Source organism: Bos indicus x Bos taurus, chromosome 18 (genome assembly GCF_003369695.1).
Source record: "Bos indicus x Bos taurus breed Angus x Brahman F1 hybrid chromosome 18, Bos_hybrid_MaternalHap_v2.0, whole genome shotgun sequence".
Taxonomy (NCBI): Eukaryota; Metazoa; Chordata; class Mammalia; order Artiodactyla; family Bovidae; genus Bos; species Bos indicus x Bos taurus.
Genome location: NC_040093.1, coordinates 48,234,808 through 48,253,009, shown reverse-complemented (window position 1 = coordinate 48,253,009; position 18,202 = coordinate 48,234,808).

Genomic DNA, 18,202 nt, shown 5'->3' with positions numbered 1-18,202 from the left:
ACTTTGGCCACCTCATGTGAAAAGCTGACTCGTTGGAAAAGACTCTGATGCTGGGAGGGATTGGGGGCAGGAGGAGAAGGGGACGACAGAGGATGAGATGGCTGGATGGCATTACTGACTCGATGGACGTGAGTCTGAGTGAACTCTAGGAATTGGTGATGGACAGGGAGGCCTGGCGTGCTGCGATTCATGGGGTCGCAAAGAGTCGGACACGACTGAGCCACTGATCTGATCTGATAGTTTCGTTTGCTTCCCTTGTGGCACTAGTGGTAAAGAACCCACCTGCCAATGCAGGAGACATGAGATGAGGGTTCGATCCCTGTGTCAGAAACATCCCCTGGAGGGGGGCACAGAAACCCACTCCAGTATTCTTCCCTGGAGGATTCCATGGATAGAGGAGCCTGCTGGGCTACAGTCCATAAGATCACTGAGAGTTGGACACAACTGAAGCGACTTGGCTGCACGCACATAGTTTCTTTACAGTGTGTTAGTTTCTGCTCTACAACAAAGTGAATCGGGTGTGTATATATATATATATATATATATATACACACATATGTCACCTTCCTCTTGGACTTCCCTCCCACCTCCTCCCCTCCATCCAACCCTCTGGGTCACCCCAGAGCACTGAGCTGAGCTCCCTGTGTTGTACAGCAGGTTCCCACTAGCTATCCATTGTACTTGTTTTTATTGTCAACTTGCCACTGATGGCCTGGCCTAGGAGATCCTACTCTGCCTTGGTGGTCAAAGAGTTGGTGGACATGTGGGCAGAGACAAGTGGTTCTTGGATACATTCTCTTGGTAGTTCTGCCCCCAAACAGATACATACTGAGCCACTTCCCTGGGGCAGGGGCTGGCAGGTGGGGAAGGCTAATCTCAGATCTGACCCGTGACATCACACCAGCCATCAGGGAGCGTTGGCTGTGCAGGTTTCTGCTAATGGAGGTTGAGTATAACCCTCAGTCCCAGCGGCTGAGACTGACGCTCTGTTTCACAGAGGAAACTGACAAAGGTAAAGACACAACACGCCTCAACTGGGGAAAGAGACAGATGCCACGCAACGCCTCGTGCTTTCCCTGCAAGACTGATCTTCCTGCGAGGAAGGCATGCTTCTGGGCAGGCAAATTTTTCCTAAACTTGAGGCAGATGGAGGTGAGGATCACTGAAACGGAACTGTTGAACTAGAGCGTTTGCAAATAGTTTAGCAACTGCCTAGTTCTCCCTTCTCCCACATCTACCTACAATTTTAATTTTCTCATTAGTGCTTGAGAATTGTTCTGTAAACAGCACAGCCCCTGATTGACTTCTGCAGCGAGACACAATTCAGTGGACGCAGGTTTACAAAAGCACTTGTTTCACTAGATTTCGACAGGGATAAGAATGATATGCTTCCCCTTGCTATAGCACTCTACACTTCCCAGAGCGCTTTCATGTCTGTTGGCTTTATTTCTCATACTGTGGGGAGGGTGCGGAGCTGCATAGGAGCTGTGGAAATTGAGGCACAGGTAAGCTGAGTGACAGGACAAAGGTCACACTGCTGGTGTGTGTCCCAGCCGAGACCAGGATTCAGGGTCTTCTCTCGGTTGTCTGTTTTCCTTGCAGATTTCAAAACAAGCAGATTAATGAGGCTTGGTTGCTATGGGTACAGCGGATGCTTCCCCCACTCAGTGCTTATGCTGTGACAGATTTTACCTGTGGCTGCAAACAGCCCCAGACTGGAATGAATTCCAGCCAGTGGTAACCCTTGGGGCAGGTGGGATGCCCGGAGAGGCCCTGAATGAGCTGTCACTGGCCCCCCTCCCTTGCACACTGACAGAGGCTCCTAACCCCTCCCTACTGTGACATTTCTCAGCATCAGAACTCAAGCAGACAAGCTCTGCTGGGCCAAGACAGTTTGGGCAATCAAAGTCTGCGGCTGTGATGGAGGCCTGGCATTTAAGTCTATTGATCAATGACAGAAGTAAAACACAAGGCGAAAAATGCACCAGGAGATCTTATTGTCAGAGCCAAATAGAGGCTTCTCCTCTCTGTTTTGAAGGCAGCTGAAAAGAGAGAGAGAGAGGAGGAGGAGGAGGAAAAACAACCACAAAGCCAGGGAAAAGTGGCACTTCGAGATTTTGATTGGTTTTTAAAGGTTTGAGGCACGAGCTGCTAAGAGCACAGGGCTCACCTGAGGGCATGGTGGGGGGCAGTCATGGGGGAGTTCTTGATCTTCCGATGGAGCTGTTTGTTTTCAGCAGTTCCAAATGGTGTGGCTGCACACCCTTAGGTGACAACTTTCTGCCCTAAGTGCAAGACAGGCCACATGCCGTCCTGAATGCTATAGAAGTGACCCAGTTGTAGGTTTTCACAGTCTCCGAAAGTGCCAGCCCCAAAGAAAAGCTCAGGCTCTGTCCACCTTTCAGGAGAGAAGAAAGGGCATCTGTCCAAAAAGGGAAAGAAAGGGACAGAGGAAGCAAGGGACCCTCAACACAGGGAGATGGAGACGCAGGATTCCTGTTTTGTTGTGTGTCCTGGGTATAGTCAGTCCTCTCTGAGCCTCAGCCTACTCTCTCCTAAAAATATAAGGAGACAAAGGTAATGCCCTTGAAGATTCCTTCTGATCCCATGAAACAACTTCAATAATTTATCAGCCTGCAGAGCCCAGGCTGGAGCAGCAGAGAGCCAGGCTGAGCCTGGCAAGTGCGAGAGTCTGCAGTCTGGGCAGAAGTAAGCCTTGGGAGTGAGGGAGCCCAGGCAGCTCATTAAAGCCCCTCAAACTTTAGTGAGCATCATGCACCACCACCCTGCCTGTGTGGCTCTTTAGAGCTCCTATGTAGGACCCAGGAAGATGCATTTTTATGACCTGGCCATTCTAGGTAATTCTGATGTCAGGAAACTGCATCCCACACACTGAGTGACATTGACATGGCTGCTAAGGACATGAGCTCAGGATTCGGAAAGCTGGGCCTGGTCTCATTTCTGTCATTCTCCAGCTATGTCCCTGGGTTTAGCTTCTTAATCTCTCTGAGCCCCAGTTTCTTCATTTGTATGATGGGGATGGCAATACCCACCTACATCGTGATTGTGGAAATTAAACGAGCTAAGGTGTTCAAAGCCCTTAGTTAAAAATCACATGTTGTCAGTTCTCAGTAGTTGATGCCACTTTTATTATTGTCATAATTGTGATGATTATTGGAAGGGGTTTATGCAGGGAGCAGGTCACCTGGCAGATCTGATATAAGGACTTAGTCTAAGTGTAAAAATTGTCCAGTAGTCCATAGCCATTTTTATTAAAACACAAGAAATTCTTGAAGATGTACAACTCGAGTTTCTGACAAGACAATTTAAGATCTTTTACTTTTACCCGCCCAATCCTACTTCTCAGAGAAGGCAATGGCACCCCACTCCAGTACTCTTGCCTGGAAAATCCCATGGACCGAGGAGCCTGGTCCACTGCAGTCCATGGGGTCGTGAAGAGTCAGACACGACTGAGCGACTTCTCTTTCACTTTTCACTTTCATGCACTGGAGAAGGAAATGGCAACCCACTCCAATATTCTTGCCTGGAGAATCCCAGGGATGGCAGAGCCTGGTGGGCTGCCATTTATGGGGTCGCACAGAGTCAGACACGACTGAAGCGACTTAGCAGCAGCAGCAGCAGCAGCAATCCTACTTCTGGCCTGTTCTTGAAAGTTCTCATTCAGACATTCTGGCTTAAGGGAAGGAATTCTGAAGTCTCTCCCACTAGAGGAAATGCTCTTCACCTCTTCCCTCACCACGTGAACCCACTCATCTCCAGACACTCTGGCTCAAAGCTGTCTTTGGTCTTGGGATGCAGCAGATCAAGTCTTTCCTGAGATGGGGCTGAAAGTCAGAAGGAAGAGAACAGAAGTGGGTGGTGAAGTCCTTTAGACATTGAGTGGGTGTCCCAAACTCAAAAGCTTACAGAGCCTGGGCAGTTATTGCTGATGTCTGAAGCAGCCCTGGAGACGGGGTACTGACAAGCCAGAGAGTGGATACTCCATGTAAAAGGAGGAGTGCCTACTGAGTGCCAACTGAGTTGCTACAGGGGGAGACTCTGCAGGGGGAGACTCTGGCTTTCCAGAGATGATTTTTTGAAAGAAGATATAAATTCATATTTTTGTATGTGAAATCTCCTTATATGTAAATGTTGTCAATAAAGTTTGGGTGCTGTTGTTCAGTCACTGAATCATGTCCAGCTCTTTGAGACACCATGTACTGCAGCACACAAGGCTTCCCTGTCCCTCCCCGTCTCCTGGAGTTTGCTCAAACTCATGTCTGTTGAGTCAGTGATGCCATCCAAGCACCTGTCCTCTGTCGACCCCTTCTTCTCCTGCCTTCAGTCTTTCCCAGCATCAGGGTCTTTTCCAAGGAGTCAGTTCTTGCATTAGGTAGCCAAAGTATTGGAGCTTCAGCTTCAGCATCAGTCCTTCCAATGAATATTCAGGATTGGTTTCCTTTAGGATTGATTGGTTTGATCCCCTTGCAGTCCAAGGGACTCTCAAGAGTCTTCTCCAACACCACAATTCAAGAGCATCAATTATTTGATGCTCAGCTTTCTTTATAGTCCAACTCTCACATCCATATATGACTACTAGAAAAACCATAGCTTTGACTAGATGGACCTTTGTCAGCAAAGCGATGTCTCTGCTTTCTAATACATCTAGGTTCATCATAGCTTTTCTTCCAAGGAGCAAGTGTCTTTTAATTTCATGGCTGCAGTCACCATTTGCAGTGATTTTGAAGCCCAAGAAAATAAATTCTGTCACTGTTTTCAGTGTTTCCCCATCTATTTGCCATCATCAAGAGGCTCTTCAATTAATTAAATGAAAGTGAAAGTGAAAGTCACTCAGTCGTGTCCAACTCTTTGTGACCCCATGGACTATACAGTCCATGGAATTCTCCAGGCCAGAATACTGGGGTGGGTAGCCTTTCTCTTCTCCAGGGGATCTTCCCAACCCAGGGATTGAACCCAGGTCTCCTGCATTGCAGGTGGATTCTTCACCAACTGAGCCACAAGGGAAGCCCAGTCAATTAAATATTCCTTTCTGAAATTCATGTCAAAGATTTGGAAATCTCTACCTCCTTCAGGAAGACTTCTTTTCTTCATTTAGATAACCATGATTTTCCTGCCTTCCCACCTTCTGGCACCTCCCCTACCCCCAGCCCTCTGTGTTTGACCCACCCTAGTTCCTCATCTTCTCTTGTTTGAGTTATTTCATGTGTTTTCTAGGAAGCTTGGGCTTTGCTACCAGAGATCCCTATGTTTGAATCCCAGCTTTATTAATCACTAGTCTCATGGACTTGTCCATGTCTCAGATTCCTCACCAGTAAAATGGGGATCATTGTAGAGTATATGCCGTCGTGCTGACCTAAGGGTTCCAGCACAGGGCTTGTCCATCACAAATGCTCCCCAAGAGGCTGCTCTTTGAGTACAGGGACTATACCTCCATCTCCCCAACACTGCACAGGGCTCAGTACAAGATAGCACTGGTTACTTGATTCCTTGTTAAATATTGGGATTTTTTTTTAAAAAGACTTTTTTTTTTGAGCAAGTTTAGGTTCATAGCAAAATGGAGAGGAATAGAATTCCTATATACTCCTTGCCCCCATTCATGTATAACTTCTTCCTTTATCAACATTCCCCATTAGAGAGGTATGTTTATGACAATTGATGAACCTACACTGATGCATTATTATCATGCAAACTCCATAGCTTATATTATGCTTCACCCTTTGTGTTGTGCGTTCTGTGGGTTTGGATATATAAATAATAACATGTAACAACCATTGTGTGGCTTCCCTTGTGGCTCAGATGGTAAAGAGTGCCTGCAATGCAGGAGACCCAGGTTCAATCCCTGGGTCGGGAAGATGCCCTGGAGTCGTAACCCACGCCAGTATTCTTGCCTGGAAAATCCCATGGATAGAGGAGCCTGGCACCCTACAGTCCATAGGGTCACAAAGAGTCTGGACATGACTGAGCGACTTTGACACACTTAAATGACCATTGTAGTATCATACAGTGAAGTTCATTGCCCCTCAAATCCTCTGTGACCCACTTATTCATCCACTCCCCACCCCCAACCTTTCCTTTTTTACCCCTGACCATCACTGATCTTCTTACTGTCTCCATAGTTTTACATTTTCAAAGCACTGTAGAGTTAGGATCATACGGTATCTTTTCAGATTGGCTTCTTTCACTTAGTAACATGCATTTAAATTTCCCTCATGTCTTTTCATGGCTTAATAACTCATTTCTTTTAAGTGTTAAATAATATTCCATTATCTGAATGTACCACAACTTTTTATCCATTCACCTACTAAAGGACATCCTGGTGGCTTCCCAGTTTTGGCAGTTATGAATAAAGCTGCTATAAACATCTGTGTGTAGGCTTTAACATGGTCATAAATTTTCAATGACTTTGAGTAATTACAAAGGAATGTGATCACTGAATTTTGTGGTAAAAGTATGTTTCATTTTTTAAGAAACCACCAAATTTTCTTCCAGAGTGTCTGTACCATTTTACATTCCTACCAGCAATGAATAAGGGTTTCTCTTGTTCCACTTTGTTGTCATTATCTGGTGTTGTCAGTGTTCTGGATTTTCACTGTCTTAATAGATATGCAGTCAGATTTTGTTGCTGTTTTAATTTGCATTTCTCTCCTGACATATGATGTGGATCACCTCCAATGCTTATTTCCCATCATCTTCTTTGATTAGGTATCTGTTAAGGTCTTTGGCCCATTTTTTAAATCAGGCTGCTTATATTCTTACTATTGAGTACTAAGAATTCTTTGTATGTTTAGGAAAACAGTCCTGCATCAGACGTCTTTTGCAAATATTTCCCCCCTATCTGTAGCTTGTCTTTTAATGTTCTTGACAGTGCAGAGCAGAAAATTTTAACTTTAATGAAGTCCAGCTTATGAATTCTTTCCTTTATGGATCATGCGTTTGGTGTCATATCTAAAAAGTCATCACCAAATTTAAAGTCATTGAGATTTTTCTCCTGTTATTTTCTAGGAGCTTTGTAGTTTTGCATTTTATATTTGGGTGTGTGATCCTTTTTGATTTAATTTTTGTGAAGGGTATAAAGTCTGTGTCTAGATTCTTTTTTTTTTTTTTTTGCATGTATAATAGATGTCCAATTGTCCAAAATGCAGATTTTGGATACTGTACTATGCAACTCATTGCATATAAAGAAATGGAGCACTTCTCTCTAATCAGAAATACTAGAAGTGCAGGGAATGTGGGGTTTTGCAGCACTGACAGCCCATGATATGAGCTCTGGTTGCCTTAGCATCCTTTGGAAAAAATAAGAAGAGTCAGAAGTGACCTCAAGACTGTATCTTTGCACACTGTGTATGTTCATAAGGTAACATAGGAAAGCACTGGAAACTTCAGTTCTAATCAATCAAGGAAGGATTCCCAGAACATTCCCTTCAAAGGCAAACGGGCTTCTACTGATGGTTCGCTGCTTCTGTAGCCTTTGACTTAAAGATATTGGAAATTTAGCCTCTTAAAGATGTGCAAGTCAAGCAAGCATGCAGAAAAACTATTTGCAAGAGACTGCAAGCATACATTAAACATTTGACTAAAACATACCAGAGAAGGCACATAAAATCAGAATTGCAGATTTTGCAAGACTCCTTCCCTTAATGATCCAACCAATAACTGGGGAAAAGAGTACCACTGGAAGAACATAACTGACTATTCTTGTCTAAATGAAATGGAGAATTAAACCAAATATCCAGATAATACATATCTGCTATCACAGAGCTGGGTTGGTAGAAGAGAGTGGGAAAGAAACATAACTTTAGGAGAAAGGAGACAAGGGTTGTGAGGTTCAATACTGCATGATCATGTCTTCTGTCAGATGAGTATTTATGCACTGGATGCTCAAAGTTAGGCTTACTGGTTTGGGTAGATTAAAGGGATAACAGTCCTTATAGATGAAAACATGGCTCTAAACAGAGCCTCCGGACAGCTTTAACTGAAGTCTATGCTGCTATTCAAAATGTGGGTTTCATGACCATTCTTCAGATTCAATCAGTACGTGATCTACTGGTCACACCTGGTTCCCAGGACCCGATTTGCTTCAACGCATTGTGCCGTGTGTTTGATCAGCAAAGATTTCCTGTTTGTAGTCCATTTGTCTCAGAGAAAGGGTTGGCTCAGTCCAGTCGTCCTAGCCTTATCTCTGGGAACTGCCTTTCTTCTACAGGGATCATCCTCAGGCAACTATGTTCAGAATATATGACCCTGCCCCTTCAGTTCAGCTGACTGCGCCAAGGGGACACTGGACCAACCAAAATGTGCCAAATTCTCTCTCCCAAAAAATTCTAATAAGGAGATAGGAAGTATGGATAATAAATTGACCCATGTCAATAGCAACTTGCTACAGAGATGATCTATATATTGGCCAGAGTTCTTTTGTTACCAGCAAAAAAAAACTGACTTCACTCATTTATTGCAATGAATATTTATTAGAATATGGATAACTTGAAGAATTATTGGGAAAGCTAAAAATCCGGAAAAGCACAGAACCAAGACAACCCTGAGACTTTAATAAATGGTAACTTCAGGAATCATTTTATGGGGAAAACAGGTTGCTCCTTGTACTATGACCAGAACAGGTGAGTTTCAACAGTTTTGAATCTCTTTAAATTTCTTATCAAGATTCAGATTCCTGGGAGCGAACATCTAATTGGCCTGTCTTGGATTCTGTGGCTTCCCAATTCGCTAAGGCAGTATGTGCTAAGCCACTTCGGTTGTTTCTGACTCTTTGCAACCCTATGGACATGTAGCCTGCCAGGTTCCTCTGTTCATGAGATTCTCCAGGCAAGATTACTGGAGTTGGTTGCCATGCCCTTCTCTGAGGGATCTTCCCAACCCAGGGATTGAACCCGGGTCTATGAAGTCTCTGCACTGATAGGTGGGTTCTTTACCACTAGCATCACCTGGGAAGCCCAGGTAGGACCCTAATTTATAATTCCACCAGGCTGTACTCAAAAGAGAAATTATGTTTTTTCAAAAGGAAATTGGAGTGATGGTGGAAAGAGAGATGAATGTTGAACAGTCAAAACCAACAACATTCAGTGTCAACGAAGATGTCCTGCTCCACCTTTTTCTAGAGATGAGACTATTCTGTCTTTCTAGGATTCCATGAGAAGCCCTACTACCCTTCCAGCAAATTCCTTTTTCTGTTTAAGCTGGCTTGAATGGTTTACATTACTTTCAATCAAAAGTCTTAACTGAGACCCTGCTCCTCCATTTCTGCAAGAAATGAACCTCAGCTTTGGGCCTCACTTGTATTGACCTATGAAAGAGACCTATGTATTGATTGGGCAGTCCGTAAGAAATCAGTGATCAGAAATAGTGTAAACCAAACGAGCTGTGCATGGTGGCCTCGGATCAGTGTCCCCAATCTGTTCATTTCCATTCACTGAGACTTTCCATGCCCAGCCATGCCCTCTTCTCCAGCTCCTGAGTAGATAATAGAACAACTTTTAAATACAACAAGGGGTGTGATGTTGGAAATGCTCTCATAGAAAGCCAACCAAGCCGTGGAGCCATGGTAACAATGCAGATGCATGCTTTATTACCTTGAACCCTAAAGGAGAGAAGATGCTTATTGAATCCCATGGCTCCCAGGCTAGTTAAAGACAAATATCTCAGGGCAAGGTTATTCTGCAGTTCATTTTCCTTGGAGAAAGAAAAGGAATTTCTCTCTATTAAACTGAGTGAATGGGCAGGGCAGCTCTCTGGACCACAGAGATAGGGGGAGGGTTCTATAAAGATTTCAGAATTCCTTTCTACAGAGATGCTCTTGCTTGAAAGAATAATATTATTATTATAATAGTAGCAGCAAGAGTAATACTAATACTCAAAGCTTTAAGCAGTTGCTATCTCAGTAGCACTGTACTAAGTGCACAAGATTAGTGTTTTTCCCCTAATGGTGTTGTTGTCTGTCTTCAAAAAGGAAAACAGTCATGTGATGTGAGTAGATTCCCTACTCACACAACTCTGATAACCTTGTCTGAATCTCTTCTTGGTCACAGCATTTCCTCTGTGTTTTGTGATTATTAAGGTCAATGAAAAATGTATTCACTGGCCTAGTGTTGGAAAATTACAATGGAGGAAGTGCATAAACAAGAGAAATAAGGCATGTGCCTGCCCTCAAGGAGCTCACAGTTCAGTTCAGTCGCTCAGTCGTGTCCGACTCTTTGTGACCCCATGAATTGCAGCACGCCAGGCCTCCCTGCCCATCACCAACTCCCGGAATTCACTCAAACTCACCTCCATCGAGTCAGTGATGCCATTCAGCCATCTCATCCTCTATTGTCCCGTTCTCCTCCTGCCCCCCAATCCCTCCCAGTATCAGAGTCTTTTCCAAAGGAGCTCACAGATGAATGGAAAAGACCAAGGAAAAAAAGGTAATAGGTAAATCACAATATATTACAGGTTCCCATTTATGTCTTTTCCAGTTCTCTGGCTATAGAGAGCAGGTACAAATGAGAAAACACGTCCTTATGGTGTGGGAAGGGCAGGGAAGAAAATAACATTAAACTTGCTTGAGGGTTGAAAAGTAGTCTGGGTGTGCTGTGCATGTGTGCTAAATTGCTTCAGTCATGTCCAACTCTTTGTGACCCCGTGTACTGGGGCCCACCAGGCTCCTTTGTCCATGGGATTCTCCAGGCAAGAATACTGGAGTGGTTTGCCATGCCCTCCTCCAGAGAATCTTCCCCATGCAGGGATTGAATCTGCGTCTTCTGCATTGCAGGTAGAGTCTCTACTGCTGAGCCACCCGGGAAGTCCCTGCAAGGTGGGTGAAGTGGTTATTACCTCTCCTGGTCTTTCTTGAGGATCCAAGACATTTCATCCAACTTGAAACCCTCTCTCTTATGCTCATCAATGTCATGTCCTGGACAGGACATTGCACCTAGTAGGTGCTCAATAAAGCACCTAGTAGGCACTTGAACTGTTCAAAGAATGTCAGGTCCCCAAGTCAGATTCTTCTCCATTGTTTTAAAAATAAAATTCAACAAGTTGTGTTTTGCTGTGAAAGGTATAGACTGGCATGTTTAAGATAAAGTGTAAATCATTCTAAGTTTGGACTGTGTGAAAGACTCTGAGATTCCTTCCTTTTTGGGAAGAGGGAGAGAAAGTGGATATATATAGACTGATGCAATTAATGATGGAATTTTCTTAAGTGAGGCTAAACTTAAAACAGTACAATCTTCTTGCTCATCCTCTGGGAGTATAGGCTTCTAAGATCCTATGTTGGTTAAGCATTCTGACCTCTTGACCTCAACTCCACCACTTTTTTCCTGCTTTCCACATGGCCACATGGGCCTCCCTAAGGCTCCTCACAGAAGGATAAACATTCCTTCTCTGGCTTTGCTGCCATTAGTCAGACATGTCTCTAAAAAGCAAAGTAACATGGAAAGGCAATAGGATGCCAGATGTTGCCCTCTCCTAGCAGAGTGTTCTTGGGCAGTAATGCCCTTGGGTTGGGGCTCAGTTTCCTCATTAGATAAATAGGAACAGTAGGTCCTGACCACATCCTTCACTGAGCTGTTAAGAGGGCTAACTGAGATACTATGTATGAGAATGTTTTGAACATTTTCTATATTTTTTCAAATGCTTTCTTTTCCATTTTATTAATTTATTTATTTTAATTTAAATTCATTTATTTTAATTGGAGGCTAAACCAATATATTTTACTTATTTTTAAATTGGAGTACAAATGCTTTACAATGTTGTGTTAGTTTCTGTTTTACGACAACGTGAATTGACTGAACTGAACTGATAGATATATCCCCTTCCCCTGAGCCTCCATCCCACCCCGCTAGGCCATCACAGAGCATAGAGTTGAGCTCCCTGTACTATATATACAGCAGCTTCCCAGTAGCTGTCTATTTACCACACTTTGCTGTTGTTTACTTGCTCAGTCATGTCCGGCTCTTTACAACCCCATGGACTGCAGTATACCCGGCTTCCCGGACCTTCAGTATGTCTCAGAGTTTGCTCAAACTCATGTCCATTGAGTTGGTGATACCTTCCAACCATTTCATCCTCTGTCACCCTTCTCCTCCTGCCCTCAATTTTCGCAGCATCAGAGGCTTGTCCAATGAGTCAACTCTTCACATCAAGTGGCCAAAGTACTGGAGCTTCAGCTTCAGCATCAGTCCTTCCAATGAATATTCAGGGTTGATTTCCTTTAGGATTGACTGGTTTGATCTCCTTGATGTCCAAGGGACTGTCAAGAGTCTTCTCCAACACCACAGTTCAAAAGCATCAATTCTTTGGCACTTGGCTGTCTTTATGAACCAACTCTTACACCCGTACATGAGTACTGGAAAAAATCATAGCTTTGACTGTACAGACCTTTGTCAGCAAAATGATGTCTCAGCTTTTTAATATGCTGTCTAGATTCATCATGGCTTTTCTTCCAAGGAGCAAGCATCTTTTAATTTCATGGCTGCAGTCACCATCCACAGTGATTTTGGAGCCCAAGAAAATAATTTGTCACTGCTTCCACTTTTTCCCCATCTATTTGCCATGAAGTGATGAGACTGGATACCATGATCTGAGGTTTTGGGGTTTTTTTTTTGTTGATGTCTTTTTCTTTTTTTTAAATTTTATTACTATTATTATTTTACTTTACAATATTGTATTGGTTTTGTCATACATCACTGGGATGACCCAGAGGGATGGTATGGACAGGGAGGTGGGAGGGGGGTTCAGGATTGGGAACACGTGTACACCGTGGCAGATTCATGTTGATGTATGGCAAAATGTTGAGTTTTAAACCAGTTCTTTTCACTCTCCTCTTTCACTGTCATCAAGAGGCTCTTTAGTTCCTCTTCGCTTTCTGCCATTAGGGGTGATGTCATCTCCATATTTAAGGTTATTGATTTTACACATGATAGTGTATATATGTCAACACTATTCTCTCAATTCATCCCACCCTCTCTTCCCCCCACTGTGTCCAAAAGTCTATTCTCTACTTATGCATCTCTGCTCCTGCCCTGCAAATAGGTTCGTCAATACCATTTTTCTAGATTTCATATACATGTTTTAATATATGATACTCGTTTTTCATTTTGTACATTTTAAATTAATTATTGTTCTAATACTGTCTTGTCTGGATTAATTTATAAGGTTAGAGACCTTCAGAAGCTCAGGTGGAGGACTGAGAATATTAACAGTAGAGGATGAGAGAGTGATTTTACCTATAGCTCATAACCAGAGAATAGAGGTTCACAGTTGGACCCTAGAATCTTAAAACAGTATAAAGAGTATATGTAAATGTGAAGATATGCATTTTTTCTGAGTTGTGGAGCCTCAGATTCTCAAGGATGTCTATTATTTACAATGTTGAAGAGTTGTTGGTTTGTGATAGTGGGAGGCACATTCTGAAAAAGCACAGCTCATCGAATGGTATTAGTAAAGCAAAAGCAACTTTAAAAATACATTTAAATTTTTTAAAATTAAAAAGATTTATTGAGATATAATTGAAACATAGCAGTGCATAATTTTAAGGTGTACAGCATAATTATTTGACTTACCTACACAGGAAACAATGATCACAGTAAGTTTGGTGAACACTCATCATATCACATAGATACAACATTTTCAAAATAGAAAAAATATTTTTCTTTGTAATGAGACCTCTTAGGATTTATTCTCTTAACAACTCTCCTATAAAACATACAGCAGTATTATTTATCTTTATCATGTTGTATACTACATACTTCGTACTTTTTTATCTTACAAATGGAAGTTTTACCTTTTAACTGGCTTCATTCAGTTACCCCATCCTCCTCATCCCCTGCCTCTGGTAGCCAAAAATGTGATCTCTTTTCCTATGAGTTTGAATTTCTTTTGAAGTATAATTGATCTGCAACATTGTGTTAGTTCTTGTTATACCACACACTAATTTGATATTTCTATACATTTTAAAATGATCACCATGATGAGTCTAGTTTTGATCTGTTACTATACAATGGTATTACATAATTATTGACTATACTCCTCACACTATGTACTTTATGTCCATGCCTCATGTATTAGCAAAAGTAAATTTGAGCTGGAATGAGGGGAAGAAGGATGCTCTCACCAAACTGGCTCCATCGTTATTTTGCCTGAACCATCATTATTTTGACTGAATCCCGACAATCAATGTAATATTTTATTCCTGGATCAATTAGCTTCTGCTGCATAACAAATCACCTCAAATCTTAATTGCTTAAAACAATGAGCATTTACTTAACATATGATTCTATTGGTCAGAAGTTTGGACCAGATTAAGCTAGGTGATTCCTCTGATCTCAGCTGGTTTCACTCTGGAATCAGCAGTTAGCTATCAAGCTGTCTGGGAACTGACTGATCTAGGGTGGCCATAGGTGTGTGGCTCATGGCTTGTTCACATGGCAGCTGGGCAGGAATCTAAGTGAGCATGTGGAAGCCACTTGGGGCCCTGGCTCAGAACCAGCTACCATGACTTCTGTTGCATTGTATGAGTCAAAGCAAGTCACTCAGCAATCCCATATTCAAAGGAAGGATTCCTGATCTTGATGGAATGGGATATAAATCCATTTTGAAACATTGATTGGGCTTGCCTGGTAGCTCAGATGGTAAAGAATCTGCCTGCAATGCAGAAGACCCAGATTCAGTTCCTGGGTTGGGAAGATCCCCTGGAGAAGGGAATGACTACCCACTCCAGTATTCTTGCCTGGAGAATTCCATGGACAGAGGAGCCTGGCAGGCTACAGTCCATGGGATCATATAGAGTCAGACAGGACTGAGCAACTAACACTGCAGCATGGATAGATGGAAGTATGAAGGACTGTGGCTCTTTTGGGGGCAATCAGCCGCCACTCCTAACCCCAGTAGTCAATTTTGGTCCCTTTTATTAATAGAAATGCTGATATTCTTAATGTTATACCAGTTATTTTGACAAAAAGAAAAAGCCTCAGGTAGAAATTGCATATGGCACAAGGGGCCCAGAGACAGAGAAATTTACCCAAGGTCATAGAGCAAGTGAGCAGAGCAGCCAGGCCAAGTACTTCCTACGTCATTTCTGTTCTGTTCTCAGCTACTTTGCACCACACCTCATTCAGCTACATGTTGTTTCCTAACCCTTCAGGACTTCTACAAGCAAGAATCTACATCTGTGCTTCTCAAAAATGTTTGCGATGAAGGGCCAATTTCTACTGCTGTTGCTTTTTGTTGGTTTTATTTCTAATCCATCATGGACTTTCACTAGTATGAAGCTCCTGCCAGGAACAACTCATCAAGTCAACCTGACAGCATTCAAACTGCTTTATACTCTATTGAGTGAAGTGAGGCCCCTGATCACACACTTGGCTGTCACTGCCATGTCAAAACTTCACTTTCACTTTTCATTTTCACACACTGGAGACGGAAATGGCAACCCACTCCAGTATTCTTGCCTGGAGAATCCCAGGGAAGGGAGCCTGGTGAGCCGCCATCTATGGGGTTGCACAGAGTTGGACACGACTGACATGACTTAGCAGCAGCAGCAGCAGCCATGTCAAATTGCTACCACATTTTTTGTTTGTTTGCTTTTAATTAATGTGTTTATTTTAATTGGAGGATATTGCCTTCAATTCAGTTCAGTTCAGTTGCTCAGTCATGTCCAACTCTTTGCGACCCCATGAACTTCAGCACGCCAGGCCTCCCTGTCCATCTCCAACTCCCAGAGTTCACTCAGACTCACGTCCATCGAGTCAGTGATGCCATCCAGCCATCTCATCCTCTGTCGTCCCCTTCTCCTCCTGCCCCCAATTCCTCCCAGCATCAGAGTCTTTTCCAATGAGTCAACTCTTTGCATGAGGTGGCCAAAGTACTGGAGTTTCAGTTTTAGCATCATTCCTTCCAAAGAACACCCAGGGCTGATCTCCTTTAGAATGGACTGGTTGGATCTCCTTGCAGTCCAAGGGACTCTCAAGAGTCTTCTCCAACACCACAGTTCAAAAGCATCAATTCTTTGGCACTCAGCTTTCTTCACAGTCCAACTCTCATATCCATACTAACTACTGGAAAAACCATAGCCTTGACTAGACAGACCTTTGTTGGCAAAGTAATGTCTCTGCTTTTGAATATGCTATCTAGGTTGGTCATAACTTTCCTTCCAAGGAGTAAGCATCCTTTAATTTCATGGCTGCAGTCACTATCTACAGTGATTTTGGAGCCCAGAAAAATGAAGTCTGACACTGTTTCCACTGTTTCCCCATCTATTTCCCATGAAGTGATGGGACCAGATGCCATGATCTTAGTTTTTTGAATGTTGAGCTTTAAGCCAACTTCTTCACTCTCCTCTTTCACTTTCATCAAGAGGCTTTTTAGTTCCTCTTCACTTTCTGCCAGAAGGGTGGTGTCATCTGCATATCTGAGGTTATTGATATTTCTCTCAGCAATCTTGATTCCAGCTTGTGCTTCTTCCAGCCCGGCGTTTCTCATGATGTACTCTGCATAGAAGTTAAATAAGCAGGGTGAAAATATACAGCCTTGACGTACTCCTTTTCATATTTGGAACCAGTCTGTTGTTCCATGTCTAGTTCTGACTGTTGCTTCCTGACCTGCATAATTGCCTTACAATGGTATATTTGTTTCTGCCATAGGCCAGCATGAATCAGTCATAACTGTGCTATATTCTCTCCCTCTTGAGCCTTCCTCTCTCCTACCCCATCTCATTCTTCTAGGTCATCACAGAGTGCCAGTCTGGCTGCCTGTGTTGTACAGCAGGTTCCCACTAGATAACTCTTTTACACATGGTAGTGTATATATGTCAGTGCTAATCTCAATTTGTTCCACCCTTTCCTTTCCCCTGCTGTGTCCACAAGTCTATTAAATGCTTGCTCTTGCTTTCTGAAATTCTCTTACTGCAGATGGGTAACAAACATTTGGCAGAGTGATGTCACACCTTGAACAGCATTGCTCTGTATCCATTGTCTGACCTTATCTTCATCATGTCCCGAGGAGGTAGGAAAACTGGGATTTTGTGGTCCATTTGAATCAGATATGAAAAACTGTCCTAGAAAAGCAAAGTGTCTATCGAAGGTCTCCCAGGGCCCTGGACACCCTGTCCAGTACTCTTCTCATCTTGCACCATATTCCTCTGCCTCCCTAAATTACATTTCAAAGCAAGCAAACATGCTTAAAGAAATCAGCTTTCTCTTCACATCCCAAGTCCTAAGCTTACCCTGAGTTACTGAGGCTGATAAACGTTTACCTTTTACATTGGGGATTTATGCATTATTTACATAATCAGATGCTCCCCCCGCCCCATGCTCAGAGAAATTAACTCAAAATGCAGTTAGATGATAATTCACGTTTAAACACTTAATGGGCTCTTCATCACTCCCCTAAGTGTGTGTGGGTCCTAGGGTGGTGATGAGGAGTTTTCTCCCTGGTGCTTTGCAAAGGAAAGTTGCCGAGGCAGCAGAACCACAGGCCCTGCTTACACGCAGAGTAAGTAATTCTCCTTGGGCTGACACGGGCAAAGTCAGAGAATGGGAAGTGCAGGAGGGCGGCAGGCCTGCCACTTGAAGATGTCTCGGTCCAATTTCTGCCATTCTGGAGTGTTGCATAGATGGGGCATAGAGCATTCACTAGCCCCATGGGCCCTCCAGGTGGCTTAGGGAGCACACCTGCTCCTGCTTCTCCTTTCCTATTCCATATTTTAGTCAAGGAGGAGAAGCCTTTGGGGCGGAGATCCTGTCTGTCTGCCTTGGGTCCTAGAAACTATATGACTCTGGTCTTAGAGGGGGCAGAGTCCTTAGAGGGGCCCCTGAGTCCTCTTTGGGTCTTAGGCTTTGTGGTCCTGAGTGTAGCCTTTCACTTTGACTTAGCAGACCTTATGATCTTCAGACTCTTGTGCAAGTTTCAAAGAGGATGGAGGGGTCCATACAAATAGGGCCCCAGGAGTTTACATGTCACTAGAAAATCCCATGGACGGAGGAGCCTGGTAGGCTGTAGTCCATGGGGTGGCTAAGAGTCGGACACGACTGAGCGACTTCACTTTCACTTTTCACTTTCATGCATCATAGAAGGAAATGGCAACCCACTCCAGTGTTCTTGCCTGGAGAATCCCAGGGACAGTGGAGCCTGATGGGCTGCCGTCTATGGGGTCGCACAGAGTCGGACACGACTGAAGTGACTTAGCAGCAGC